Source organism: Corvus moneduloides, chromosome 1, assembly GCF_009650955.1.
Source record: "Corvus moneduloides isolate bCorMon1 chromosome 1, bCorMon1.pri, whole genome shotgun sequence".
NCBI lineage: Eukaryota > Metazoa > Chordata > Aves > Passeriformes > Corvidae > Corvus > Corvus moneduloides.
In genome coordinates, this window is record NC_045476.1 from 144,398,311 (window position 1) to 144,415,405 (window position 17,095).

Genomic DNA, 17,095 nt, shown 5'->3' on the forward strand with positions numbered 1-17,095 from the left:
GAAAGGCAAGTGGGCATTTCGGACAGCACCACCGAAACGTTGATGAGAACGTGCTGACAAGAGTAGGAAGAGTATTAAACATTGCTGTTGTTGGGAACGCATTTTCATTTTCTCAAAAAAAAAAAAAAAAAGTGTTTCCTAAAGGTCTTGGAAGTCGGTATTCACTTGTCCCTTTTCTGAACAGCACGCCCCAGCTTGAATCCCTGTCTCAAGTATGCAGTGTCCTGACCTCTCCTGCTTTCTCCTGGGCTCTGGGATCAGCGCTGTCTCACAGAATTAGAAATAAAATGGAGAATAATAATATGGAGAAAGCCGCTCGATATATTTTTTGAAAAAGGCCAGTTAGGCTAAAGGTTCTCTTCTAGACTCATGTGGAATCTGGCAGTGCCATGGGACAGGGGCATCTCCAGAGTGGGAGGGGGATTCCCTCGCGGGGCTTGCTGCAGGCGGCCGCAAACCGCGGAAACCTCGGCGGGGGTCCCGCGCCGGGGCTGCCTCCGGCGGTGCAGCCGCGCTGCGAGTCCAGCGGCAGCAGCTCCCCAGCCACTCCCGCCCGCACCGAAAGGACTCGCTCGACTGTTCGGAACAACTCACGCAGGAAGAGCCCCGGCAGGGGACGGGCCTGTATTTATGTCGACAGTCATAAAAATCTGTTGGTGGGGTAGTGTGAGGGAGTAGCGTAGGAAGAGTGAGGTGCTTGTTTCTGGGAAAGCAAGAATAAGTTATGGATGTATTTGCGTTCTAGAGTGGCAGGGTGCAGGTTGGTTCGGTACCAGAGAAAACAGCATCTACAGATTCTCCCGCAGATGCGCTGCCTCCTGCTCTTGCCTGCACGCCTCTCTGTGTCTTTTCCAGGCAGTTCCAGGATAGCTTCCCGGCATGGTCCTTGTTTTCCTTCCACCCTGCAGTGACAAAGTGACTGTAGACCTGAGAGTGAGAAAGTTATAAGGATGGAGTCACTTTAATCTTCAAAACAGTGATCCTGTATTTTGACTAAATATCAGAAAAGTGCTACTTTAAGCTCCTCATGATAAAGTTGACTTTTTAAGAACTGGGCTTTTTTTCACTGTATCATATAAAGAGCAGTTAGTTCTTCCATGGTGGCATTTTACCATCAGAGTTTGTTTCTGGATTTCTTACTACTTTTCCTTGTGGCCTAAGATGTATCTTGGGGTTTGTCATAATGTATATTTTATTCCATGTAAGTTTTGCCCATCAGCCTCTGTTTTCTTAGACATTAATATAACAGTGGGATATTTAAAAAATTATTTCTCATCAGTTCTAGTTCCTTCCATTAACTCCAAGGTTTAATGAATTTCGCTCATGTTCCTATGGAATATTGTTGGAAATATTCCAACGATATGTAGAGAGAGCTAAAAAAACCAAAATGGGCAATGTTGTGTAGAGTGAAGCTCACCAGAATTTACTTGCTGTGTCAGGTGAGAACATCACTGTTGCTTAATTTAAATGTGAAGAATGTAACCTTCTTCTTTGGTTTCTGAACAATGCTTTGTTGGAGTATACAGGTGCAGAGGGGTTTTTTTGAAACAAACGTTGTAAGGCTTAGGTTCATAATGTATTCCAATACATAGTGCTTCTTCATCTTATCTGTTTTTATTTTTTACCATTATTTTCCACTTTAGGAAGCAATAGGAGGAGAGCTTTAGAGCTGTACTTGAACACAGATGGTATGATGGCACAGCATTTGCTGCAACTTGTTTCAAGTTATGTTACAGAGTTCATTTTTAACATAAGCTAAAACGCTTTATTTTGTAGAAAAGTCTCATTGAAATGGCAACCACCCAAATATAGACTATACGTTTTTAGAGGTACTTGAACACTTCGTGGTAACATGATGAAAAATTAACTGATACAGGAAAAATTGTAATCCTTAAAAGTGCATAAAGAACCCAGACTGGAGTATGCATTAGATGAAGCACAAGTGTGTATTGCTTTTTGATATTTCCAGGAAATATATGGTGGAACCCCTTGTGAAGTAGGCTGCAATACTGTAGGCAGTGTTAATAGTTTTGTGGAAGGAAAACATCAGCCTTTCCATTCTGTCCTTTCCATTATTTTCAGTTTTGGAGTGAACGGAACATCTCCTGCAACAACCCTAATTGCCACTAACCATAGTTTTTGTTTGCTAACAGCCCCGTGCATCAATAGATGCTGCACTCCTTCCCCTTTAAGTGCGCTATTTTTGCCGAACACCGTTTCCACTCCTCTGGATTTCATGAACACTGCCATTTGAAACAGATCCAAGGAATTAGACATTACTCACCTTTGCATATGCTGTCCCTTGAACAGATACTCTCCTGCTGTCTACTATTCTTATATTTCCTGCACTTTTCCCCTATTGTGGAATGTTTTATTTTGTCTTGCTTATTGCAGTTTTGACCAGGGAACTTGGTCTCCTAAAAACCTAGGCTTTAAGCAGCTTTCCTGTTCTTTAGATGCATTTTCTCTGTTGCTCGCCTCACAGCTTTTTGTTTGATGACTTGCACTTTCACTATCTCAGACTCTCAGGCGGCAGCCAGCAGCAAAAACTCATTTGTAGAGTTAGAAACATTTACATATGAAAGTACATATATGCATGTTTATTTACACTCATTCTTACTTTACTTTCTTACATGAGAAGAAGAAATGGAGGGATGGGGAGGGGAGAAAATGACTCCAGTATCTTTTATTTCCCCTCTAAAACAGCTTTTCGTTCTTCTTCCCTCCCATCCTTTCTCCACAAGTGTGTAGTTATTCTTTCTTGTGCTTAAACATAATTAATTAAAAGTAGATGAGTACAAGGTAGGGTTATCCCCATACTAGAAGAGGATGGCAGGATTTTTGGGGGTCACCCTCACATACACCAGGAATGACAACCCAGGAAATCCATAGGAATAGATTTTAGAAGTTGGTGAATGCTGTCAGGACTGGAAGGCTCAGTGGTGGTGACCCTTGGTGCTAACCAGGCTGCTGCTAGAAAATGGAGATGTTCTGAGTTACTGTTGGTTGGTCTTTGTGGTGGTGTTTTTTTTTTTTTTTTCTGGGAACAGGAAAATGAGGAAAAGCAGCCTAGCAAAGGGCATTTCCCCAGAGACCAGGAGATGATTCTGCAAATTTATGGCCTGCAGAGGGAAGAAAAGAAGAGTTGGCAGCTCTGTCGTGTGCTCTCCTACTGTTAAGAGCTACATTTCCAAAAGCTGCTTGCTTAAAATCCTGACTGTTGTGATTTTGTTACATACCTTTCTGTGCTGATTCTCAGGCTACATGATCATATGCATATGGGTGTATTTTTATGCAGCTTTTGTGTGCTTCTCTAGGGTTTTGAACTTCTTTCCCTCCACTTAGCAAAAGTAAGATCCTTTGATTATTACAACCTTTCTGGAATAAAACATTTATTGACATTTTTAGGAATATGTCTTACCTATCTTTATTTCTTTCCTTGGCCGCTGCCTGTGATTTGCAAGCCGAACTTCAAGCTTTGCACAAGGGAATGAGATCTTTTGTTCATCTACTTTGTAGTCTGATTGTGCTTTTGGATCAACGGATACCCTTCGTCCTCAGGACACTCTTGTAGGTTGACCCAACCAAAAGACTTTAGTGAAGGATGCATGCATTTAGAGTATTCTTTTCTTTTTTGTTCCCTTCCCCCACCCCCAGTGTTCTAAAATGAGTCAGATTCTGACTCTCTGTCTGGTGCCAGTGATAAAACATGAATTGTGGATAAGGCTACTATTTTCCATCACTGAGTGGAAAGAAGTTGGAGCTGCTGGATCTCACATGGCCTTTCTCTCTGCCTCATCGAACCTTATGTAACCTCGTCATCTATCTGTAGTCTAGTTTTTTTATAAAAATTACAAATCTAGCCAAAGAATCAGTGTACCAGTGAGTCCTGTGCGAGTAATCCTTTACCTTGAATTCAAATCCTCAAATGATTTTGTATATGGGTGGATTTAAGTATCTATATTAGAGAGTTAGTGCATGGTTGGAAGTGTCCCTAAGGGTCATTCCTCCAATTCACCTGTCAGTACAATGCAAAGATCCTTTCCACCAAAATAATTTAAAGATGTTTGCAAACATCTTGTCAACAGTGACAAGTATCCAAGAAGGATGTCAGGATACCCAACAAATAAATGGCATAGAAATGATGAATTGCAAGTTACCACATTCCCTGATTCTGATAAAAAAGTAATGTAAAATGGCAACTGCCTTCACAGAACCTGTCACCAAGTGATGAAGATAAATCAGCACTGTTCTTTGCTTCCTACTGACCTTTCTGAGAACGGAAGATAGATGCTGGTCTTCCTTGTTTAGAAAAAGCTGAAACTTATGAAGGTAAGTTTGCAGAGGGGTCACTAAGAGCTGAATTTACTCTAAAGAACTTAATTTCTGACCCTCAATGTATGAGATGGGGGAAAACGTCAAGAACTGGCTGCACTTACAGGGCTGCAATAACTTCCAGTAATCCATTAGCTGAAAGGAGGGTTTGAGAGGTCTGGGTGGAGAGGCTGTCACATACATATATATATGTTTGTATGTATGTATAGGTTCTGAATCTCATTTATTTCCTTTCATTGTCGTGTTCAAGTACGTTAGCGGCATTGTAAAAGTGCGCAAATTCTTGAGCTGTTGAGAGCTGATTTTGAAAAAAGTCATCGTGCCATTGCTTTGGGTGTATCTGCTTTCTTAGGGAAAATCCGGTTTGTTTCTCTACCTGCACTGATCTTACAATACTAGATATGAACTCAAAAGCTGCATGTAAGGATAAAGTTCATCACACATGAGTAAGATTGATAATTCAGACTATTTTGAGATGCAGCTAGGGAGCAAGTGTTTTGGGGATGCTGCAGCAGTCATTAGAACTTTGAAGAAACCAAATGAAATATCCCCACCATCAGCAACAAGGAGATTTAACATGAATGTTTAAAAACTTGGCTAGACAGAGGCCTGCAAGTAGAATATACATGGTTTATATATTATAATTTTATTATATTCTCATTCCTATCTGATTGCCTAATGCTGAGGTATTTGCATGTCTTCCAAAGACACACTGAAAGAGCCCATCACATCTATTTTCTTCACCATTTCTCCCTACAGGAAGCAAGATGGATGGTGCTGAAAGGGGCACGCTGTGCCCTGGGATGTGTGAAGCTGGTTGGGCACCCACTCCACTGGGAGCACTGACTGAACCTGAGTCCCCTGGGGCTGCAGGTACGAGTTTGAGTTAACTTAGCATGGCATTGATAAATTCACTGTGCGTCAGTCTTATCCCAGTCATTCACATAGGGCTGAATTACTGAATTACTGAATCCAGAGTAATCCTTATCATTTATAGATGAATACAGTTCTTTACTCTTTGCTAACAATAGCCATTGGGATTTGGGAACTCAGAACTCTTAGCTTGTATTCATTTCCACTATGTGTAACTGCTCTTGAGTGAGCAGGATAACACTTAAAAAGTGTTGCCAGAAGAGACAGGATGTCTTGAAGCAAACTTGAGACTAACATTATTCTATTATACCTACTTTGATTTATTTTTGGACTTATTTTTTATTTATTTGTTCTTACTAGCTAATGTTATTTTAATGTTGTTTGTCAGGAGAAAAGCTCCATAATGTCTTGGTTCAAATCAGTTGTGCCACTTAGTTTCGGAGCTTCTCATGTTGCATGCATTTATTGTGAGTTTGTCTCTTATTTTTTAAAGATAAATTATTTGTTTTCTTTGCATTCTTTAGAAATAGAACGTAGTTGTTGGAGTTGAAGGGCTCAGGAAAAAATGCTAAGGTGCAAGTCTTATAGGGTATGTTCTGAGGATTTCTGGAGGACCTAAAAAATGAAACAGCATAGCTCCTATAGGATACATGCCAAGTTCTAAACTCTCACTATAAACATTTGCCATTAAAAGGATCAATGGGTCACATATTGAAACTATGTCTGTAAGGTAATCCAAGGAATTACTAATACAGTGAATTGTTTATCAGATAATAATTTGAAGTTAAAAGTAAAATGAGACAGCACTTCAAAGGTCATTTTATGAGGTGGTCCTATAAAAGACAATTTCTAGAGTAAAAAAACCACATTAGTCACTTACTGGTATCTGAATGATTTGATAGAGCTGTGGATGAAGGTGAATTTACTAATATATTTTACCTAAATTTTCACAAGCCCTTGGCAAAATTATCACAACAGGCTACTAAAAAAATTCAAAATGTAGTTTTACAAGGAAAACTTAGGCCCCTAAATACATACTAAAGTAACTTTATTCAAGTTATAGGCATTAATAGCACTTCTAATCTTGAAGCTTTGCTTAATGCAGTACGAATTTATATTTTCTACGGGTAAAATTGCTCAGTTCCCTTGTTTTTGCTGCCGAGCATGTGCAAAACCATCTTGACAGCTCCAGGCTGCTAAGCCCCAAAGAAATACATAAAATAAGCATTTTCTTGCAAGTTTCCTCACAACTGCCTGTCAGCTTCAGTTTTGCATCCCAGCAACCGATTTCAACTCATTTTATTTTATACTGACTACATTTATCAGAGTTTATTTTATATTCATGATAGGATATTGAGGGAAGCTCTCAGGGCCACAGCATTTCACATGCTGCCGAAATGTTAGACAACATTTGGCACGAACAGGATAAGAAATTAAAACCTGGCATTTTTTAGCCTGGTTGCCTTTGAAGTTAGGTTTATGAGATTATGTTGTTTATCTCTCTGTACATTCAGCAATTCCCCCGAAAAACTTTGGGACTGGGTTTCAAGCAAATTTGAAAGATGAGCTGAAATCTCAAGATAAATAAGGCCTGTGAAAAACTGCAGCTGTACAGAGGACAAAGCGTGTAATGAAATGCCTGTGCCGAGGAAAGGCAGGTGGATGCAGCCCTTCTGCAGTGGCTGAGAGCTGCCAGCCTGATGGACTGTGCTCAAAGATTTTTGATTGAGCATAGCATGTGCCCTATAGACAGTGGGCTTTGGGAGAGGTCCTGAGGTTGTAACGGCAGAGGAGATTTTAGGAGACAAGGAACTTAAGTCTATGAAAACAATCAATCAAACCCCACCTTGTTTGTTCAATTTCTTACAGAACAACTTGATTCTCTTGCTCTGCCTCTTCTTCCTCCTTTTAGCCCTGAACACCTTTTATCCTCCCAGGATCTCTGGAGTCTGTTACTATCTTTGTATTCCCTTTGCTCTCCTGGCTTAGCATCAATTCCTGTAACTGAACCAGTCTAAGAATTCTGTCTGATTTAGAAATGAGGTCTCAGATACACCCTGGTGTGAGCCAGTTAATGGCTGGCTGTTTCTTCCTCCAAGAAGTTCAACCAGGCTGTTAGGATGTGCTCCTGTCAATAGTTGTAACAAAACTAATTGGTACTTACCCCTTTCCATCCTGACTGGAGAATCTCCTGCTTTGATATTTATACTCCTGAAACACTTGTGCATTCTTATCATGCCCCCTTGCCACCTACCTGACATTTTGAAGACCCAGCTGTTGTGTGTGGGAACTAATTAATCTAGTTTAAGAGAAGCTAACTAGAATGAAGCGAATTATTACTTTTTTAATCTATACACACATTTCAAATAGTACATTGCAGTGGTTTTATAATATTCCTATATGGAGTTTTACAACTGTCCTACAGGGTCTGTATTACTCTAAAAATGTGTGAGTGTTGTATATTTTACAAATCAGCTTAGCTAGAGAAACAAAGAAAAATGCTTGCCTCCTTTTTGTGTTTTCTGTCAGATTCTTTCACAAGATGGATAGCTTATCTAGCCTGGAAATTTTTGTTGTTCTTCTCTGGTCAATTATCTAAACAGGACACAATTGAGCTGATGTCAAAACAAAGACTACACACATGCATAGTGCTGGGCTGTGATAAAAGCTGCTCTTCTACACAACTTCCAGCTTGTGAAACCTGACTGGTTTTGCATAATAGATAAGCCCCAGGAAGTAGAAAATTAGTGGGAGTACTTGCAGTGTGGCCAAGTCACAGTTTTACAGTCGTTTAAAGGTCAGCAGCAAATTGACATCTACACCCAGTCCTGCAGGAAAAGTCTCTGTAGGGACAGAGCTCCCAGGCAAATGTCCATATGATTTCCCTGTGGCCATATGGAAAAACCTGAGGCTGAAAAAGGGGCTGAGATCACATTTGCAGGCTAGTGCCAGAGTTACCAAGCCAATCTTTCTTGTCATTTATCTAGGGCAGACTTTGAAACCTAGGCCCCAAAGAAAGATTTTTGAAGAAAAAATCCAGGCCTAAGGTCTCACAGGGCAGGCACTCTTTTTTTCTCCCAACTTTTGGATTCTCTTTCTTGTATTACCTAACTTGAAAAAGATGTTTCAATGAGAAAGAGGTTAAACTGCTGAACAAGACTACCAAGTTTATAGATGATATTATCTCTCAAATAGTTAATGTCTCACTTCTCAGTTAAGCTATTTTTTTTTCCAAACTTGCAGGCTTCTGGCTTGGCTAATTAAGAGTGCAACTAGGCTGTAACCAGATGATCTCTATGATACGATAAGCAGCATGTGAGAACAATAATAGCAATAGACTAACTTCAGAATGCTGAGTTGCTCTGAGCTTCACCAACAGATTTGTTGATCAGCTCCAGATTTTACAATGTCATTTTTCTTCTTTTACAGAAAAACTGTCACCAGAGCTGGTTACAGCTCACGCCTGCAAATGCAAAAAGTTGTGTGGAGACAACAGTGCACAGGAAGACTTACTAGGCTATGGATTAAGTCAATTTTCAGAGAAGAAGGTGTGCACAAGGAAAGCTCAGAATTCAAAAGCAGAGATTAGGTGCCTTTCTAAGAAGAATAGGTGGAGGGACAAGATTTGGGGAAAAGAACCTGCTGAAGAAAATGTTCCACTTACTATGAAAACAGAAAGGGAGGAGGGTAATAAAAGAAGAATGAAGCCTATCTAGTCAAAATGTGGCTGAAGAAAAAGAAGTAGTAAAAATCACTACTACAGATGAGATCCATAGATGATCTTACAGGATGTAGAAAGATCTGTACTGTATCCTGCAACTATCAGAAAGCACATGGGGTAGGGGTTTTCTTAAGAAGCAGTTTATAAGACAAAGTAGAGATTTGGAGGTGTCCAGCTATAGCTACGGTTGATGTTCAAGCAGGAAGTTCTCAAAATGTCCTGAATTCCAGGCTTATATCCGTCTATCAATGCAGTCTATGGTACAGCTGCTCAGCACTGATGAAGAAACTCTCTGAACTTTTTGTTTTCTCCATCTCCTACTGGTAGCTGGTGATGGGGAAAGCATGGTTAGGAGTTTTCTTTCTGATGAAGCTTTTAAGTTCTCAGTGCATAGGCACTTGATCTGCAACACCAAACCTACTCCTCAGCATCTGGACACAAACTCAGGGAAGATTTTTCCTGCAGGTTTTTGGGTAATGAGCTAGGCTGATGTACCTGCACGTCGGCTGTAAATGAAGCCTCTCCTGGCACTTGTACAGTGTGCCGCTCCCAGGAGGATTTGAGAGTTTGCTTGACATGTCCTGCCCAAGGCTTACACATTCCCTGGCACCACTCTGACATTCATACAGTTTATATCCCCAGCAGATCACTTCCCCAAGTAAATATGGCATAGCAGCTCAAAGGGTGGTCAAGGACTGTTCAATACATTCATTTGGATATATACAGCACTAAAGTGCTTTTTTCCTGTGCCTTGGTGCTTTGCCACCAACCAAAAATTCCCGCTCTCCCTCCTGCCATGATCTTCCTCCCACAGACCAGCCTTGCTGGAGATTTTGTCTTGCTCCTCCCTTCCCCAGCAAGCTTCTTGCTCTGACAAATTCTCCCTTGGCTACAATAGCTCCTGCCGGGTTCCTCCCAGCCTGTGGTGATGGCTACTGGGGTGTGAAGTGTTTTGCCCATCTGAGTCAGAACTGCTCGGCAGCTCCTCTGACAGCACAAAGTCCCAGCTGAGCCATACCCAGCCATCCGGCTGGCTCCATGAAAAGGGCTGCATGTGAGCATACCTGGCCCCAACGCCACAAACTCCTTTTTCACCCCTACCAGCCTGCAAATTGCTTCAAATTCATTAATCCATCCTGCATGTAATTTGAAAGTGCATTTTCTTCAGAGAAAAAATAAATTGCAAAAAGAAAAGTGTCTCTACCTAAAACCAAGCCTGAGTTTTGGGAGTGGGAAAGAATCCCCAAACAAGATGACAAAAGCACACAGTATATTATTTTGATTACAGTTGTTCTAACTGAATATTTTTACTGAACTGACAATTATTAAAGGGATTCAAAAATACAGGAGGTACATAGTTTTTTTCCTCCTAGTGTTTTGAAATCGATCTCCATGTTTGCTAGAGACACTTTTCTCTGCTCTCTTGAACCAAGGTTCCCAAGTAAGATAATGTTTTTCTTGGGGCTTTTGGGGGAGAGTCTTAATTAATCTTGATTAGACATTTTTAGAGAAGGCTGGCTGCCACAAAAACATGGATACTGCAAAGGCAGTATTTCTGAGATATGGTATTGGTGGGGGCTTGTTCTGTAACCTTGTGGGGAGATCTTTGCTGGACCAAGTGCATGCTGCTCTTTTCATGGCACACCTGTTGTGTCCTCCTTGGAGCATCTGTTCATTACTGTCAAGGGACCCCGGGCAGTTGGCTGTCCACAATGCCGAAGGGAATGTCTTTAATCAGGTTGGGAGGCATTAACGTGGTTTTCTTGTGGAGATGACAGCAGCAGGTTTCTGCATATGTTTGTTTCTTCCCATCTTCTTTTTCATGATGAATTCAGTCAAGGTGTGATTTGTTTTATATGGGGGAGTTTTGGTCTTTTGCTGTACTGCTTACTGCTGCAAGGAGGGCGCTAGGGAATCCTGATACTCCTTGGAAAGATATCCTGAGTTTGTTTTACACAGCAATCACCAGATAAGATGCAAAAGTAGTCCTTAGGGCACAGAGCAGAACCAAATCTTTTCACCCTTGTTTGTGAGCTCTGGATAGCAGACTGTTGCTGTTGCTGTTGCTCTTAGGATCAATGCTCTGTTATTAATTTTGGATAAATATGACAAACATTTAGCAGGAGCTAAAGATCCCCTTGTGGAGATTGATAGCAAGAGTGTGCCCTGAAGAAATGGATCTGCGTTCTCTCAGGTGGAGGAGTGAATTGAATTTGGGTTCTCCATGTCTCGGGTGAGTGCTCTTCCCACTGAAGTGCTGTGTTAAGGTGATGGGGAAGAGAAGGTAGGCAATTTCATTCACTGTTGGAAAGGAAAGCTTGCTCTGCTCACAAGAAGAAGAAGAAGAAACAATCAGCTCTTAATTTCCAGCAAAAAGATATTCTTCTCTTCAACCTGCACGTGGGCAGAATGATGGTGCACCATTGGAGAGATGGTGCAAAGGATCTGGATGCCAGGCCTGTGCATGCAGCAGCAACAGCAGCAGCATTTTCAGGAAAAAACTGACAAGACTCCGATGGGGCTCTGTCGTGCACAGCAAGTAAAAGGTATCCCTCTGTGTAGGCAGAAAGTCCGTCCTCTGGGAAGTACCAAAATCTTGCCAGAACTTGACATGAGGTGGGTGGGAAGGAAAGGGAGGTTTCCATGTTTTAGGCTGAAACAACATGCATATTCACAAGCCTCCATGTTCACGGTCTTTATTGGTGTGCTGGGTTTAAGCAGCAGCCAGTCCCACTTAGAAGGCAGCTGTGTATGGGATGGGCTGTGGGTTGTTATTCCTACTTCCGTAACACTTGCGTGTAAAAATGTCAACCTGTGCTGAGATCCAGTTAGGCTATAAACACAGCAAGCTGGAATCCCTTGGAGAAACAGAAAGATAGATGACTTGCCTGCAGACAAACATAAAAGACGGTGGCAAAAATAGTACGTGGTCTCTGGACTGAAAAGCCAGCATGGAATCAGCTTGGTTTGTCCTGTGCTTCCCACAGCTCGCAGACAGATGTGAATATGTTGGGCTGAATTGGAATCTGTTAGATCTAATTAATTATAATATGTTAAACAATTAAAATAATGAAGATCAGGCACAATCAAATTTCAAAACAAAGAGATTTAGCAAGATTAGGCTGTTAACACTGTACAGATGATGCCATTAATCTTGCCGGAGGCCCAACATAAATGGTACAATATCTAGCCAGCTGGGAAGATGGTAAACTGGAGGTAATACCAGGTTCCCAGGGAGCAAATGGATTTTCCCATTCCATTTTGCAAGCTTAGTTTTAGACAAGAACAAAATACTGAACATATCAAAGCATGTATATGTGTGCACATGTACCCTAGGTGTGATGGCTGTGAGTCATACGATTTGTGGACTTCAAGGACACAGGGAGTTCACAGCTTGAAATGCTTGGTTAGTTATATACACTACTGTACTTCCCATTGAAGTTTGTAAGAGTTATTCTGTTATTTGTGGTCACTTTAGCACTGGGGAAGCTGACTTTGACTGACAACTCTGGGAGCAGAAGTTGTTCTTTGTCCATAAACAGGTACAGCCCTTCAGGAGATGAGAGGGGGCTTGGGGCCCCATGCTCATTCCTTTCCGGGCCTCTGCAGGATCTCATCAGCACTGTTGTCAACAATAATGCATTTATGACACTCTGGCGTTTGTGAGAAGAGCCCACTGTGTGGTTCACATGAGGCATGTTCCCCCCTGGAAACCCAGATCTGGTGGAAGGTCCTGGAGCCCGGGCACAAAGCCATGGGGAGCTGCAAAATACCCCACAGCTGTTTGTTGGAGGCTGAGCATGGGAAAGAATAATTTGTAACAGTTGCTAATGGAAAAGCAGGTGAATGCGACCAAAAGCCTGGCCTGCTTTCACAGGTAAAATGATTTTACCAGAAAAGGAAATTCTTTTTAAAGAGCCAAACAACAAAGACATCTGAGGCCTCCTGTGGGAAATAAGGATGAGCAATCGGAACTGCTGGTTTTCTTTGTATAATTGAATACTGTATTCCTGGAGGGATCTTTTTATTTGGTTCTTTGCTCTCTCTGGTTCTTCTCTACAATGTACACAAGCTGCAGTACAGAAAATAGAAATAGTCAAAGAGAGATAACACTGTACTGAGAGAATTTAATTAATAAGTCCTTGTGGGACTGAATGGGTAAGTATGGAAAGAATGGAGGAAAATGAGCAAAAAGAAATCCTATTAATGTCTGACTGTATTAAATATTTCATTGAAAGAAAGCAAAAGATGCACCAAAACAAGTTTAGAGTTCTTGAAAAACCTAAAAAATAATATTAGGCAATGTATTTTCTCTTTTGATTTTGCTTTAGACAAACTTAGTGCTGTGCCACTTTCAAGGAGGACAGTTTAGCAATAGACATCTGAAGACCTCAGAAGGAACTGGGGAAACAGAACAGAGGGAAAGACTCCCTCTTTTTTTCATAACCACCACCTTCCACAGTAGTTCAGGAGACACCCGTGAAGTCCTGCGTGGGCGGATGCCGGGTGCACCAAGACACAAACACTGGACACCCATTGCCCCACAGCACGCAGTAGGCAGGCAACAGCAATGCTGTTTAATTTCAGGCTGACCCATGAATGAAAGATTTTTGGCATACTGATTTTGACCTCTCTTCTGTCCTGTCAGCTGTTACTTCCCAATGCCCTTGGGCTCGCTGAATTTGCTCTTGCTGATGGCCTTTATATAGTTCCTTGTCCTGGTGCTTGTGTTGAAACTTTTGGGCTTTTAGGTTTTTCAGTAGATTTTGGAACTGCAAATTAATATCACATATCCCAGCTTTTATTAGAAGCTTTGCTGAAGTCCAGAAGTTGCTGGAAGCCTGATACTCTTCACCACTTACTGGCTGTGAATTATGTAGCTACCCATATTTTTAATTTCCTTTCATTTATTTGTGTGTGCAGGACCTCTGTCATGACCAGCAGGAGACTCTCCCCTGGGTACAGAGAGGCAATTCAGCGTCTGTGCCAACCCTGGCTTGTAAAAGCCTGGCAGCTCTTGACAAACAAAGCCTAGAAATGTTGCTAATAAAAGCATTTATTGAATAAATCCATATGTGACAAAATGATAGCTGCAAAAAGCAGTAGAATTGTTTTTTAATGGATAAATCTTATTTGAAAGGTAAAGCTGAGCTGGGAAAGCTCAGAGAACAGTCACCTGAGGATAGAGCTTTGAGCAACATGGGAAAAATTAGAACCAATACGAACAATATAGAGGATAATAGATTTGAGAACATCTGCTTTGAGTGGAAGCTTTTATGTAAAGAAAAGAGAGGATAAGCCTGGATTTAACTGTGGTATTTGAAAGTTGTCACAAATAGAGATAGCAGAAGAAGCCCTCGTTCCCTTCAGCAGGCCTGCAGCAGGCAGGAGCAGCGGGGGCCCTGCTGCCCAGCGCAGGGTCCCGCAGGCTGCAGAGGGGTGCAGTGGGCAGGCTCTGACTCCCAGCCAGGGCACAGCAGAGCTCTCAGGCCCAGGACTGCTTTGCACCTCTGCCACATGTGGCCCCAGCCTGTCAGCCCGTGACAGCCAGGGTGCTGAGGGAGGCAGGGCGCTGAAACCTCCCTACAGGGCAGGGAAAGGAGCAAAGGAACAGGGATTGTGTAAAGGCTCTTGCAACAGCTGAAGAGCAGCTCTGCTGGAAATCCAAAATTTCCGTGGTAGAGGATCCTGACTTTATGTCTCTCTGCTTAAAGTGTCTTTGCTTTGGCCTTTCCTGGGTGATCAGAACTTGGTCTAGACAAGCTGCAGAAAAAAAGGTCATTGTTTAAAAAGAGACATTGGGACAGTATTTAGCCACAAAATTCCTCCCCCCTCGCCCCCCACCTTTGCTATCTGAATTGTTGCTTAGATACTGAATAGAATTGGTCCTGATGGGCTTTGGGCGGGTGATCGAATATTTCCTGTTGAGGGATGGGAAACTCTTTATTAGAACTGGCAGTGGCAGATGTGGTAACCTAGAGGTGCAAAATATCCTTCCTGGGAATAAGCAGTCTCCAGCAAGGACAGACAGCTCCTCTGGCTGCTGCTGACATTCATGAATGCAGTATGGGAGTACTCAAACTAATTCAGGAATTTCTTGGCACACATAATATCCACATTAGGGAAATGTTTTGCATCATTTGAGAGACGGTCTAGCTTGTCCAGCCTCTTCAAAGAGATTATTGGAGAAACTATGAAAACAGCATATCAGGATTATAAAGGTTTACTGAGAGCTAGATAGAAATGAAAGGGAGGACTGAACAATGTTACGGAAGAATGAAAACAAATAACATCTGAAAGTACAGCATCAGAACTGAATCGGCAGAGAACTCCCAGGTGAATGTCACATGCAAACTCGTATTTAGAGAAGATACTTGAGAAGCAATGAGTTCAATCTAGCAAGGAACAGATTTTTCAAAATCAGACATAGGGAAACAGTAAGAAGCACCTACTATATTTGGAATATTACACACACAGGTGCAAGTGCCCAATTTAGAAATGAGTCTGACATTCCTGCTCACAATCTAGGAGCAAGTGAATGTTTGTGTGCACATATTGCTGTAAATCAGTCTCATCACCTATGAATATCTTGCTTTTGGAAATGTCAATATTTTCTGGGAAAAAAAAATATTCCTCTCTTCAGTTTCTTCCCAAAATAAGATGCCTACTGTTGGTAAAATTATTTCAATATTTATCTCACTGGCTTTTCTATAATAGCCATTTTCCTATGTACTGCTTCCCAAAGTGGTAGTGGTAGAGCTGTGACAGATCATCAGAGAACATCATGGGCTCAGTGCATGCAAACCATTTTTAATTAGAAAACATCTTACTGAAAAAAGCCTCCCAGTTTCCAAAATGTGGGCTACTTAAACCTTCAGAAGTGTTTAAGATCCATAATTTATACTATGCTTTACTCTAAAAAAAAAAAAAAGGTGGATAAAAGAAATATAAGATCTAAACCTTATACAGGGGAGAATAGCTAGAAAATAGAAGCACATTGTATTTAATTCACAGGTAACATCCCCTTTGCATTAAAAGTGAGCCAGGGTACCACTGTTGTATTCCATTCCTCAACTAGCTGGAATACCATGTAAGTAAAGCCCAGCTCTGCTGTCTGGTCTTCCTTCTTCCTTTGCCTGGTGGTTTTGTTGTTCTGGGGATGAACATGGGATGCTCTGCTCCCTGCCAGCCCCAGCCACCCCACAATGGTTTCTGTCTCGGGAAGAGAGGCCTTGATTCCAGACATTTTATAAAGTGCCTGCTGTATGGGGCCGTATCACTGCGAAGAGTAAGATGGGTCTGAAATGTAGAGTAGAATAGAATAGAATAGAATAGAACAGAATAGTTGGGAGGGGCATACAGAGATCATCTAGTCCAAGCAGATATTAGATATTAGCAAAGCCTTCTACAGGGGCTGCACAGTGTTTTGTCACCAAGTGCAGATTGCAGATGCAGACCCCCAGCTCCCCAGGGAAATATCCACTGCCACATGCTCCCCACACAGGGTGTGTGCTGGGCACAAACAGCACAGGCACAGGACTTCAGACTGTCACAGCAACACTAGGAATCAGACCCGGGAAACAAGGCTCACAGAATCACAGAATCACAGAATAAGCTGAGTTGGAAGGGACCCGCAAGGACCATCGAGTCCATATCTGGGCCCTGCACAGGACCATCCCCAAGAGTCACACCAAAGGCTGAAAGCATTGTTCAAACACTGCCTGAACTCTGCCAGGCTTGGTGCTTGGTGGCTGCAGTGGCCGGCAGAGGAGCGCAGGGAGCCAGGACAGTGTTCGCTGTTGGGGGTAAAGGGAGGGCCCCATCCTGCAACAGCATTTCTGTCTTCACCCTTCCTATCTCTGCAGTAGGGGTGGCAGTAGCAAGCCTGGTTTTCCGTCACAGTGCTGCCCTTCCTTCCCCTTTCCTGTGGCAGGAGCAACTCAGCCCTGGCCCCTTGTTCTCAGGATAGCAATTCTCAGTGCCACCAGCTCTTCTGAGGAGCCTTTGATTGATTCTGCCTTGAATTCCCCATAGCAGAGTGCTGCAGTTAAAGCTGGGGACTCACAGCATCCCCTGGTCCTAAGGCAGCCCACAGGAAAGGTATGAATATGTCCGTCACAGGAGTTCTTAAGGAAAAATCAAATGCTTTAGTTATATTAGGATTCA